The 13,303-nt window shown below is 38.0% G+C and overlaps 1 long non-coding RNA gene across 1 annotated transcript; it reads left to right on the forward strand.

The window, feature by feature from the left end:
- Window positions 1-2,065: 2,065 nt before the first annotated feature.
- On the forward strand, window positions 2,066-10,399 carry LOC308197269. The gene is made up of 4 exons (XR_013952704.1): window positions 2,066-3,696; window positions 3,802-4,998; window positions 9,025-9,162; window positions 10,274-10,399. It is a non-coding gene; the product is annotated as an uncharacterized lncRNA (long non-coding RNA).
- Window positions 10,400-13,303: the final 2,904 nt, after the last annotated feature.

Consider the following 13,303-nt stretch of genomic DNA (forward strand, 5'->3'; position numbering starts at 1 on the left):
CCCCGCAGGCAGTGACAGCCCAACATCGATGGCCCAAAAAAGCAAGGGAAGACATAACCCTTGCCAGGTCTCATCCAAGGGTTGCCTGCTGAAACCAGGAATGACAGCAGTCCTGCACATGGACCTCTGTGCTCTTGCAAGCCTCCAGTCCCTCAGAGCCAAGGGGCAAGCTCAGTGCCATGCTGGGTCTCCACGGAGGGCCTGGGCCAAAGATATCCAGGGGCAGGCCTGCACCCCTGCTGTGCTTGGCACTGAAGGTGGGTGGCCGTGTAACTTGCGCTTGTGGGAATGCAGGTGATGGTGGAGAAGAGCATTGCCATGACTGGCTGCCCTTCCTCAGCTGATGACTACTGAACACTCAGAGACCCTTCAGCCTGAGCATGCCTTTCACATGCCTTGGGCAGGAATGGAGCTGCACTGCACTTCTGGGCATGGCACCATTCCCCTAGCCATCACCCAGAGTGTTCAGGGCAAGGAGGAGGCCCCAGAGCAGCATCTGCAAAGAGATACCTGGTAGGGCCACATCAGTTCAGTCCTCCCCCAGGGGGACTATTTCTAAAGGCAAGGCAGTCCTTGCAGCCAAACTTGCAATGTGCATCACTTCTCCAGAACTATGAGCCCAATGCCCGTCTCCATAACCCTCAAGTGCTCCCCTGCCACCCCATCACCTTAGCAAGTGAAAGGTATGAAATGTACAGAAATCTGCACGTTTCCCAGGAGCACTGGCACAGGACAATAGTGGACATGAGCAGGGAGCAGGAATCCTGGAGGATCTCCCAAATGGATGCAGCCTACACCCCAACTTATGGTATCCCCATCAAGGACTGGCATGATGCTGATGAGGAGCTTCCAGTTTGGATTCCTCTAAAGTGATGCCCATTCATACATACTGAAACCTCTCCACAAGCTGCATCAATGCATGGTAAAATGTAGGCAATCAGATCATTGTAAAAACACACTACAGTTCCAGAATAAATTGCTAGTGTTAATGCAGCTTTAACGCTCAGATGTCAGGGGAGATTCTCTTTTATTCCTTTGTATCTTCTTTCCTGCCATATTTTTGCTTTCTCATTCTGTGAATTCCTCAGCAGCAAAGCATAATAAACAAGATGATAATAGAGAGAATATGAAATCTCTCTGTACTGTTTGGAACAGGCTTTCAGAAGCAGTAAAACATTACCAGTAACAAAGAAGAAAAATATCAACATGAAGATCTTCAGACTAACTACTGCTAGTGCAGGGATATCCATTACCTTTATGGCAGGTTTTTGGTGATCTTTGTAATTTACATATATATATATATATATATGCACACACACACACAAATAGTAACTTATATACACACACCTTCTTCCTTTAAATTTCTTCTCTTTCTTATAATTTGCATTATGCAATTTAACTACACTAAAATAAAATTAAGGTTATGAAGTGAAGCATTCAAAAGTTAAGGTATATAAAATTTAATTTCATCTAGGAAATTTTAATTCAATGTCCTAACACTATGTATTATATTTTTGTTGTCTAATTGCATGATCATTTACTGTATTTTCTCGTGGGAAAATATATTGGATTGTTTGTTCTTTAGTCTATTAAAACCACAGTTATTCTATCTTCTGCATCTTCTTCCTTTAATGTACTTTTAATAAACATCATCAAATTGCTGCCATTAATGCATAATTACACAAAACAGTCCTTTAAGTAAGACTTTGTAAGTAAGGACTTTGGAAAATGTCAGTTGGCACTGAGCTTCTGCCAGTAATAAATGTATCTATGTTGCATGTATTTAGTAACCAAAGCCCTTCATTCATATATTCCTTTTCTGCAAGGAGGAAAGAAAGAAATCTTTGTTGTGATACCAAAAGTATATAGAACATCGTCTGCTTGTCTAAATAGCTATTCATTTCTAGAAGTCTTTTCAAGCTAGTTGCTATTAATTAATGACCAAATATTTGAGTACGTTTGCTTCAGATATGGGATATTGGGACAGAGATGGAAAAGCATTGAAAAGGTGACAAGTCATGCATAATTTTGACTTTTAGAGAAGTCACTAATGTTTATTGTCTGTATCACTGACATTTCTAAAAATGTCATTCATATTACAATCTCAGTGTGACATCAGAAAAAATATTTGAAAATAAAAAGAATTTTTAGATAAACTTTATGTTAGTGAAATGTCATAAGGTCAAAAAAAAGATATGGATTAAAAACATGTCTGTTTATGTTATGGAACAGATGAGACAACTGAGGTTTGCTACTTGCATGTTTTCTTAAGTAAGTTATTTCAGTCTCCCTGAAAGAAAATCTGCATTTTAGCTGGTAATCCAGTATGTGCATCAAGCTGTTTGGTATACTGTAATGGTGCTGCAGTTTATTTGAGATGGAGTGTATCTATTTGTCTATTCCTTCCTTCATTCATCCACTCACTCCTCCTTTTTCCAGCAGCCAGGCTGTCTGACTCCTGCAGATCTTCAGCCTCTCATCCCTTGTTACGGCAACCAGCTGCCACATAGCTGACCCACCAGCATCCACTGCTGTCCTCAGAAAACACATCCTTAGTAGAATCCATCTCTTTTTCTGAACATCTTGCCACTGACGGAAGATTTTTGTCCTTACCTCATCAGGTCACAGGGCCTGCAGAAATAAACTCTGTCAGTTCTTGATCTTTTCCCTTCTTTCTTCCACTCCATTACAAGGAACTACATCTGCACTAAAATCAGACTTTTGACTAACTTCTGAAGTTCTTCTCATTTTATCTCAGTAAAGTTCTCCTAGACCTTGAGAAAAGTCATATGGTTTTAAGTTGTGTATTATGAAAACATGGAAGGGAAACTTTTAATAAAATGTTAACTTTGGATGCAGCTTATGTTGCATGCAAATAGTTCAAAGGAAGGGTTTATAAAGTTATATATAGTGTGTGAAGAAATAAGACTTCTCCTTCTCATTAAAAAATATTTTTGCTGTAACAACAGTCCTTATAAAGTAACTGCATTTTGATGCTTTTGCTTCTCTTGGGAAAACCACTCCTTTGCTTGCTAAGTCCACATCTGCACAGAGCCAGAAACTACAGTGGAAATAAAACATTTAGTAGCTGGTTTATTTCTATTCCTAGCTTTGGTTTTTTTTGTTTTGTTTTCAGACTGGCAGACCTAGGAGTGCTGGGAAGACATTGAAATCAATTGCTTATGGGGGAAAAAAATGTCTTTCAAAGGTTATCTTTCTAGCTGGTTAAAGTACCACTGTTCTCCACATCTTCTCATCCAGTTTTCTTTAGCCAGAACACTGCTGATAAGCAATGCAGGGCCTAGTTAGGTAGACAAATGAAACGAGAAAGGCAAAAAGAATGGAAGATAATGTAAGTTGATATGCAATTACAAATTGAATAAGATTCTGTCTCCTTTGCAAAACCATTTACAAACATATCAGTAATGCCTGAGGGTTAAGAACACAGGCGTTTGTTGTTGTTGTTTTTCCTATGCCAATGGCTGTCTCATTGGCTCCGAGTGCAGAGTAGCCAGCTTCAAAAGGCCTGCAGGGAGCCCGTAACTATCCCAGCTGCAGTGGCCCATGCCACACCTGGCCCCTGACTGCTACCAGATACATGCATTCACAGCCAGCTGATGACTGTGGAATTTGTTTTTTTCCTGCTTTTCCTGCCATAGAGATGCTTGTAGATGGAGAACAAGCCTCCCTCCCCAGGTATGACTTCTTACTGTGGCATTAGCAGCAGGATAAACTTCATGTTTATCCTTACCTGCCACACTGCTTTGCACACAAGTATCTATTTACAAGCTGTTTCCGCAGGAGGCACACAGCCTGGGGCTACTTCACTTCTTTCCCAACCACATCTCTGTGCCAGCGGCAGAAGGATGCAGTAGCAGGGGCCGTGCTCAGGCACCCTGGGCACAGTCATCAGGCTTGTGACACCACTGGGCTCGGCTGTGTCACCTCCACCACAGGAGCAGTGGACTCATTTCTTGGGGGAAAAGGAAGCATAGCTAGATCCAAATCTAAGGGGAAGGCTTTTGACATCATGAAGTATTTATGTCTTCAAGTTCAGCTGCAATGATTTTGGGTTTTGCTTGTTTCCTTGTTTTCCAGAACCGCCCATTCAAGAAGCTCTAGAAAGGAATGTTGTATCACTTTTTTTTTTTCTTCCTGTTTGTTACTAAACCTGGAACTCTGATGTTCTTCATGCTAGGAAAGGCATCTCAGTTTTTCATGCTGTCATCAGGAACACAATCCTTAGCACAGAGAGAAAGGGCAAAATGGTCATCAGGAATGAACACTTGCTTCAGCATTAACTAGAATAAAACCTAATCTTCCAATTATAATCCCATATGGGGATATCTGTAAGGTCTTAGGCAAATCACATCTTCTCTCTGCCTCAAAACCTCCATCTATAAACTGTAGCTAAGTGCAGGAGTTAACTATGTGACAGGTGGACAGGGAAAAATAAGTGAGGAGCAAATACCTGAAATCCTTCTTACTAATTTTATACACTTATAAATGCATTGTTCTGGTTTGCACTATTTCCAGTGAAAGAAGAATGAATGGTACTTTGAAGAATTACATTGGCCTTTAAATACAAACTTGATAGCTGTTTTAGAAAGGCCCGAACTAAACAGTCGATGCCAAACGCTACACTAGTATTTTTCAATAATTGCTCCAGGACTCATACAGAGAAAACAGCACACAATGAATACAAGGTTCTTATTAACACTTTGACCAAAGTCATATGATTTGCCATTCTGCTTCTTAGAAGTTTGGAAGCTGTTTTTGCTTTGTTTTCTGCTGTAAGAGTTCCATAGCAAATATGTAAGTGGTACTTCACTCACAGTTCCTGAGGTTTACACGTGGGCTATGTAAGTAATAACAATCAAGGTGCAGTAAATTTCCTGAGGATTAATGACTGGCTGGGAGGAGATGAAGGTCAGCAGAACAGCCAAGGATCATTAACCCAAGCTGGTCATTAATCTCAAGAATTTACCTCACACCAAGGTCAGTATTGTTATTTTAAGCTGTAAATGAAAAAAATGTGGCCAAGTGGATTTTTATTTGATAGTTTTAACTGTAGTGTCTAGGATATTTTAGAAAAATTAATTATAGTCAGGTGAATTAGGTAATCAGACCACCAGCCCATCTTTCAAGAGTTTGATTAGTCTTGGTTTCTTTAACACATGTACTGAGCTATGACAGGCAGAAAGGATTTATAACACTTTTCTTCAATGTGCAATTGTTGTAGACCTATTAAATAGTGAGCTTGTTTATGTATCCATTTACAGGTTTTGTTTCCATCCCTAATTTTATCTCATAGAGCTTATTATCATCTCTCAAAATTTTTTCTTGATTGAACATCCGTTTAAATTTGTTAGAGTTTTGAAAGTGATGTTTCAAATAACTGTTATTTGTAAAGTGAGGGTATTATAGATAACTACAGGGTGTCTATAATTTAGGGAACATTTACTTCAAGATGTGCACTACTCCCCTTAGGTGAAAAAAGTAATGGCAAATTTGATGTATAACTACTATTCACATTTGCATTTATGGTAGCCTAGCATATAAATTAACACTGCCATTTCTGTATCATTTTCTGTACCATTTCTGTATCATCTTTATAGATACTCATCTAATTTGTATGTCTGTGCACATCTGGTGGGCTTAAAAGTCTTTAAATTCCCCTCGATTAGGTAGGATGCAGCCATCAGCTCTGTTGTTGGCCTCAGTGTCCTGCTTCAGGAGTGCAAACTTCCCCCACACTTTCTGGAAATAAGTCTCCAAAAAGCAAATGCTGCCAGTCCTTGTCTTTAGGCAACAAAGGTACCCTAGGAGATCAAATGTGCCTAAATGCCTCTCTCCTGGCACATTCTGATTTATTAACGATATAGGTGGCAGTTGAAGAACACACACACAGACTCTGCAAAAAGAAAACAAATTGTCATTTATCTTATACCATACAAAAAAATATTTGGATCTTTCTAAAGCAAATAATTATTTCCCTGTTTCAATGTGGAGTTTGCCTAGTGTTTTAAAATGTTTCCTCTTGGTAGAAAATTTGTCCCCTTAAGTTCCTTTTCAACTTCTCAGCCCTTGCAATTTTAAATCCCCACTCTTATTTTCCTCTATTCTCCCAGCTGGAGATTTGCTGTTGAAAGGGACCAAATGGGGCTTTGAGTTTAGTCCCTCAAGTTTACAAGCAACTGTGCAATAGGCGCAGACCTGCAGAGCTTTGACTGCATTTGACCCAACTCACCATAGACCACAAAATGCTTTCCAACATTTCTTAGAAATGTTAGCTCCACAGTGAAAGACCAAAGCCAAGGTGTAACGTGCTACACAAAGACAGCAGGAGTGACAAGGATCAGTTGCAGTCATTTTTCTTGCTTGGCTACATCCTGTTTCCATATGAGGTCAATATGCAATGCTTTAGAGCATGGCTTACCAGCCAGGCACCTTGAAGATTTTTAATACAATTCTAAATCACCTCATTTATTCTTACTGACATATGTTATGTCTCTACTTGTAACATATTTTTAGCATTTCCTTTAAAATATATTAACAGGTGTGCTTGTGAAAAAAAATGGACAGCTTAAGGAGACTGTTGTTGCTGGACGAAGACCCAATTTGAGTGCAGTCCAATGAAAATATTACATTATACAGCCTTACAAGCCACACACCCCCCCCGCAAAAAAAAAAAAAAAAAAAAAAAAAACACATTCCTCATATCTCACATTTTGACTGCAGATCAGGCTCTTTCAGCCAGAAAGAAGCTAATCTTCAGGCTCCTTCCCACAATATATATTAGTTTCTTCTTTCTGTCTTTTTTGTCTTTTACTTTTCCTTAAAAATAAAAATAATAATAATTAAAAAAAAAAAGGAAATGTGTTTAAATAAATGTAAGGTTAATTGAAAACCTGCAAAATCCGTGAAATACAGGATTGTGTCATAATTTATGACGTGCTAGCAGATGTTTTTTTCTATAGAAAGCTATCGCAAGTGTGGAGTCAAATCCATAGCCCTTAGCATTAAGTTAGAATATTTTAGTGGCAATCTTGTCTTGATTGTCTTGTGCTGTGATGAAGTCCTTCATTATGGGCCAAAATTCTGATTCTTTTTTTGACTGAACATGTGACTTCACAAATGTTTCTACTAAAATAGCTTTATATGAATACTCATCAACTGTCTACAGTATGTACAGCTATAGAGACAACACATATTTTGCACATTAATGTTTTTTTCCTATGGTCTGTCAAGATGCTTTATTTACATAACCCTCAAGAAAATCTTTCCTCTGATGTGCCTGATGAAATGTTCTATCTAGTACCTATTAAGCTTGCTATATCAATACTCAGAATTTTGCTAGACAGCTGCCTAAACTCCCCCTTTTGAATCATTAGTGTAATGGAGTCACTATGAAAGATATTTAAAGGTTGTTTTGAAATGAAAATCCTTTTTAATATCTCTTTATTAGATTTTCATATTAAAATACACACAGGGAAAACTGCCACCCAAAATGTAATTACATGCAGATTTTGTTTTGTTTCATAACAGTCGCGCTGACTATCTGAACACATTAACATTGTCCAGAAAATAATACGGATAAGACCGTGCTGGCAAAATGTTCATAATGTATCCAAACAAAAAGATAAAAAGACACATGATATTCAGAAATACAAGAATCGCAGCCTGTTAATCTAAGATCAGTGTCAATGTAATCAGTACCAGCAGTATCAGCCAGAGGAAGGTACAATCTTCTACAGGGTGGGTATTTTCCCTGATGTTTTAACAAGTGTGTTGTATAATAAAGGACACCCAAGCAAGTTTTTAGATGACAGCTAACTGGGGGGACCAGTTCTATGCTGGGAGGATGAAAAGCAATGGCCACAGGTTGAAACAAGAGAGGCTTGAGCTGGGTATAATGAAAAAAGCTCTCACCCTGAGGAGAGTCAGGCAGTGGAGCAGGTTGCCAGTGAGGTTGTCCAGGCTCCATCTTCAGAGGGTTTCAAGGCCGGCCTGGTTAACACCCTGAGCAGCCTGGTCTGCTTCCAGAGCTGGGTCAGCTCAGGGCAGGAGGTGGGACCAGAGACCTCCTCCCCACTAAAGTCACTCCTTCATCTGGTATTCAAAAGCCTTTTAACAGAAAGAGCAAGATTAAAAAATATCACCTCAAACTTTCTCGCAATGTTTGGATGTCCTTTGGATAACCAAGAATAATTTAGGATAGCTAAGATAACTCAGTTCAAATTGAATCACCTTGCCCAGTGAGTTTCTCCCAACATTCCTGGTGCAACCTCCTTCGTCAAATCATCAGAAAATGTTCGTTCTCTATAAACAACTCTCAGTAGTCATTCTTAATGTAGAATAACCCCATCAGAATTAAAGCTAAGTGCATAATTGTGCATATTTCTCTAATAACCTGGCTGTTTAATATATCTTATTCTAAATAACCATTTGTGGTTGGCTGCAAGCCTTGAAGCAAAAGGGTTGGTGTCTTAAATACCTGTTCCTTAAATAAATTGCTTCAAACTATTGGCTTCAAGTACATATTTTGAAAATTAGTTCTATTATTTCATTACGTGGAAAAAAAAAGTCTTTCTTACTTATGAGTTTTATGGGTTCCTGAGAACTCACATAAAGTTCCTATTTCTTCAGTCCGTGCAATGTATTTTCAGCATTCAGTTTTATAAGCTTCAATCACATTTTATTCTTATTCTTCCCTTCTCAAGCATCCTAATCTATTCTTCAGAAAGTCAGTTCTTTCCTAGCTTCAACAGCTTTCCATCAACAATTTACGAGCTTCTTTACAAAAATACACAATGTTATATATGTATAGATATACATCAGATAACGTACACGTGTATATATATAATTACATACATACTATATATGTGTGCATATATATAAACACCAATATATAATAGTATAACAGTATTTCTGATTTTCTTTTCTTTCCTATTCTAACCTAAGCTATTCTTATGCACATATATTAGCTTTGTTAAATGCTAATCTCTTGCATTTGTTAAACAGATTTTCACTGATTTCTCCACGCCAGCAACTGATCTGAAGAGTGCCAACTAATTCACTCTGAAATGTGCTTGCTGAATATGCAGCCTAAAAGACTTTTTTCTATTGTATACAGCCTTGGAAGAAATAACCTTCTAGCGGGTATGTTTTTCTCCCGTGTCACATTAGTCCCTACAGATGTACACATTTCATTAATAATGTAATTAAAAAGTCTGTTTTATGTATGCATACATTCACACACTTAAAACTGGTATTTCTTTGGTAAATTCCTTGCCTACTGAGCATGACTGCGTTACAGTTTTGCTATTTGCAAGAGATGCTAAATGAACCTCTTAATTTTACTGTAGGTGGTGATTATAGATAAAAATGTACAAGGAATACAAGTTGCTTTTTAGACTACGATGATTACTTCTGACAGACTAACATGGGGGCTAGAGTAACCCATGTTATTTTTAACTGTTTTAAAAAGACTCCCATTCTTTTATAATAATCATGAAGGAATATGAGTATATTGACATGTAACTGCACATTATTTCCCCATTTTCCTTCTGAATTCTCCATTCAGAGTCCTGAGAGACAAAATAAGAAGGCAATGTCTAAATTGCCAATCATGATCAAGCACCTTACTATTTGGCAGGCAGGAATTAAGTGAATTTCTTATCTTGCTGGTTTGTTTTTTAGATACCAGTTCTACAAAACATCTTTAGTCTTATTTTCCTTTCAAAACTAACAGTCTAAAAAGGAAAAAAAAAGGGGGGGGGGGGCAGAAATGCGCTTAAAATAGCTGAAGAAGCCAACCTGTCTCTTTGGGAGATCAAACATCATTCCTAACCTCTAAAGGAGGCAACGCTGGTAACTCAGTTATAAAAGAAAGCTCCACTACAACTCTACTGCTTGAGGTGTTGTATTTTAAGATGTAATGTAAATCAAAGGACTTGATAATTTGTGACTTCAAAATCCCGAGATTTTTTTTTTTTTTGCACTAGCAGAAGGTTTTTCCTTGACTTCTGGCTTAAATCCAGTTAAAATAATTATATATGACTACTTACCTAAACCTTCTCTTTCTGCTCAGTTGATTACGGTATTATTCATTTTCTCTCCTGAAGTGTTGAAATACTTCTGTACACTATTAAAATGTTTCTTGCCTTCTCCCTGAGGTAGCTGCATTTCAATGATGAGTGATGTAATTCCTTCAATACAATAGTTTGTAATTGGTTTGTTAAGTTTAGTATGCACTCTGGGATTTTTTCAGGAAGGGCTACAAACAAGTATCCATCATTCTTACTCTCTAGTATGTCATCTCTGGACCTTTCTTAGCACGTTTAGAAATTCCACAGCTGTGATTAAACATTACCATACCACGGTGTGTTGAAGCAATGTCATGATGTAAGGGCAAGAATTTTCATCAGTCAGTAGGGAAGCAAGGAAGTGAACAAAGATTCAATCTACTCACTGCAGAAATACAAAAGAAAGAGCAATATGTAAAAAACAACATTGACTCATGTAACAGTATCTGTGGAGAAGATTAATTGGAGTATAAACTCCAGAGTTTGGCCTTTGGTATGGCCAGGGAACTCAGTAATGCAATTAGAAAGGCAAATGTAATTTGGGGGGGAAAAAAATAATAATTATCCCAAGTCTTGGGAATGTATATTTGTAGGAATATGCTTAATTGGTTAAATAATTGTCTCAAGTAAGATATTATTAATATGCAGTGTCAAAAAGTAAGAGAAAATAAAATTAAAAAAAAATGATCAGTAAAAAGCTACGCCTTAAAAGCTAGAAAATACCATGTACAATAATCGTTAAAATCAATTTGAAACAGTCTTAATGAAGATATTAAAAAATAGAACAAAAAGTTTTGCACACATGTTCAAAAAGACAAGGAAGAAAGAAGCGGGCACTCTGTACCACTAAGCTGGGATAGAGATTAAAAACAAGAGGACAGGTGATGATTTTGGCTATGATGGCAATGGCAGTACATCTTGCTACATCACTGCAGCGTCTGTCTCCATTTTTAAGTAAGAAAAATGAAACACAATGAATCTACTCAGACTCCCATTCAACTTTTGATGTGGTGTTATGTGGAAAAGTATATACTAAGCTGGAGATGATGGCATTGGCAGAGGAAACGTGAAGTGAACAAGGAACTGAATACAGATGAGCTACTCATACATCATATTGAAAAGGGGCAGTATCAAGTTAAAAAGAAGTCGCTAAAGGTGGCTTCCTGAAAGATCGGTCTCGCGGCTGAATTCACTTAGTGTTTTTATTGCTATCCTTGCCACCACTCTGATAAGGGCATGAAGTCAGGAGACAACACGCACAGGAGCAAGATGACCAGAACGCGAGCAACAGACATGCAGAGCGGACTAGTAAAAATAATAAAATGCTACAGAATTCTCACTTTATAGTCAACTTTATATTTGGAAACCATTGAGGAAAAGCCTAAGGAAAAACAGATGAGCACAAAATGGTAAGAAACCACTTTTGTGAGGAGAACGCAAACATGATCCTGTGGTGTTCTGGGACAGATAAAGAAACCAGTGCATTTTGCAAGGCACCACTAGGGCATTACTGGGAATGTTTTGTAGAAGTCACGTTCAGGGTTAAGTCAGACTTGAATCCACAGGCAGAAAGACTGAAAACATGGTAAGAGAAATGAAGAGAATGTCTTATGACAGGAAACTTTCAAGAGCACGTCTTACATAGTGAAGTGAAACAAAGGCTGATGAGAGCCTTTCTTCATCTACTAATCCATCAAACAAAAACTGTGAAAGGACCTGTTTAAGCTGACACAGTTGCCAGAAAAATGAGTATAAAGCCTATCACCACCACATTAAGGCTGAGAATTACAAGGTTTCTAATCATTACAGCACTGAAGTGTTGTAACAGCCTTTCACTAGGAATACTGACCGTAAGAAACCTGGCTACTTCTATGAAGACATCTGCTCAGTTTACAAAAGAGGTTTTATGATGTAGTTACCTGCTGGACTCCATACGTAAAGCGGTTTCTTCCATATCACTCTTAGCAGCCCTCTCATTGCAGTGCTCCTGCTGGCACCACTGCCTCATGTGCACAGAAAAAAAAGAGTATTCACAGGTCCGGCACCGGTCTACATCTTTTTCCAGGATACAGAGGGCCAGAAGCAGCCATGAAATGTTTGAGAAGTTTATGATGGAGGTCTCTGAGGGCTGACAGGCAGCCAGGAAGTTATGGGTTAAACCTCGCTGTGTGAGAGAATCAGCACTGAATTCCAAATGGGACAGGGCCATACAGCTCAGTTAGGGTAAACAAATGGTTATGATTCCTGTCAAGAACAATTTTTCATCTCCATAAAGCTTAGTTTAATAACATGGCACGGGCACCATTGAAAATGGGACTATTAACTTTCCAACAATTTCCCCAAATTGAAATAGAATCTGTTTTGGCAAAAACAGTATAGTTGTCTACCAAGAAAAACATTTTAGGTAGTTATATAAGCAATAAAAATAAATGTTTTATAAAATTCACCCAGAAGGACTTATAAGTATTAAAACAAACAATAATAATTAACCAGTTTTCATGAACTATGAAACAGCCAAAACCAACAATTCGTACAGCTGAAGATGGTGAAGTCATTCCTTCTACTGCACTCCAAAGCCTGACCACCTGTAGAGATTTTAAAAGATATATATCCAAAGAATTAATTTCCCTAATAAGGACAGAGTGCAAAATTCTGTCACTTAACATGATTTTGCCAAAGTAACAGAATTTTATGCAAACTTAATATGTTTTATAACTACTTGTTCTTCTGGAGCAGAAGCAAATCGTTGGGAAGACGGGTGAAACAAAGGAGCATCTACCAAATTTCCTGTTGCATTAAAAACCCCAATATTGTCTCCAGTCAGGCTCCTACTCATTACTGCTCCCTGAAGCAGTCTGCCCTTCTCCGCTGATGAAGAGAAATTAAAAAGAAGAAACAGGTTAGCGTTAATCTCTGTTAAAATGTTCCATTTTGACACAAATATGATAATTTTACTGTGCATCAGTCCAGGACTTTCCACTGAAAGGAAGCTATTAGTATTTTCTTGTAGGCTAGGATCTCATTTAGCCTATCTGCAGACACCATGTTGAAAGAAGGAATAATTTACCAGAATGAATGTGGGACAGAGCACGACTGGGAGATAAACTAGGAGTAAACAACAGTTAATTTTGTTGGCAAAATGAAGGTTGGGATGGGTTATGACAATATTTCGTAAATGTATTTTTAGGGGGAATGAATCAAAGAATTACAGAATC

The sequence above is a fragment of the Anser brachyrhynchus genome, assembly GCF_964034855.1.
Source record: "Anser brachyrhynchus genome assembly, chromosome: 1".
NCBI classification, from domain to species: Eukaryota; Metazoa; Chordata; class Aves; order Anseriformes; family Anatidae; genus Anser; species Anser brachyrhynchus.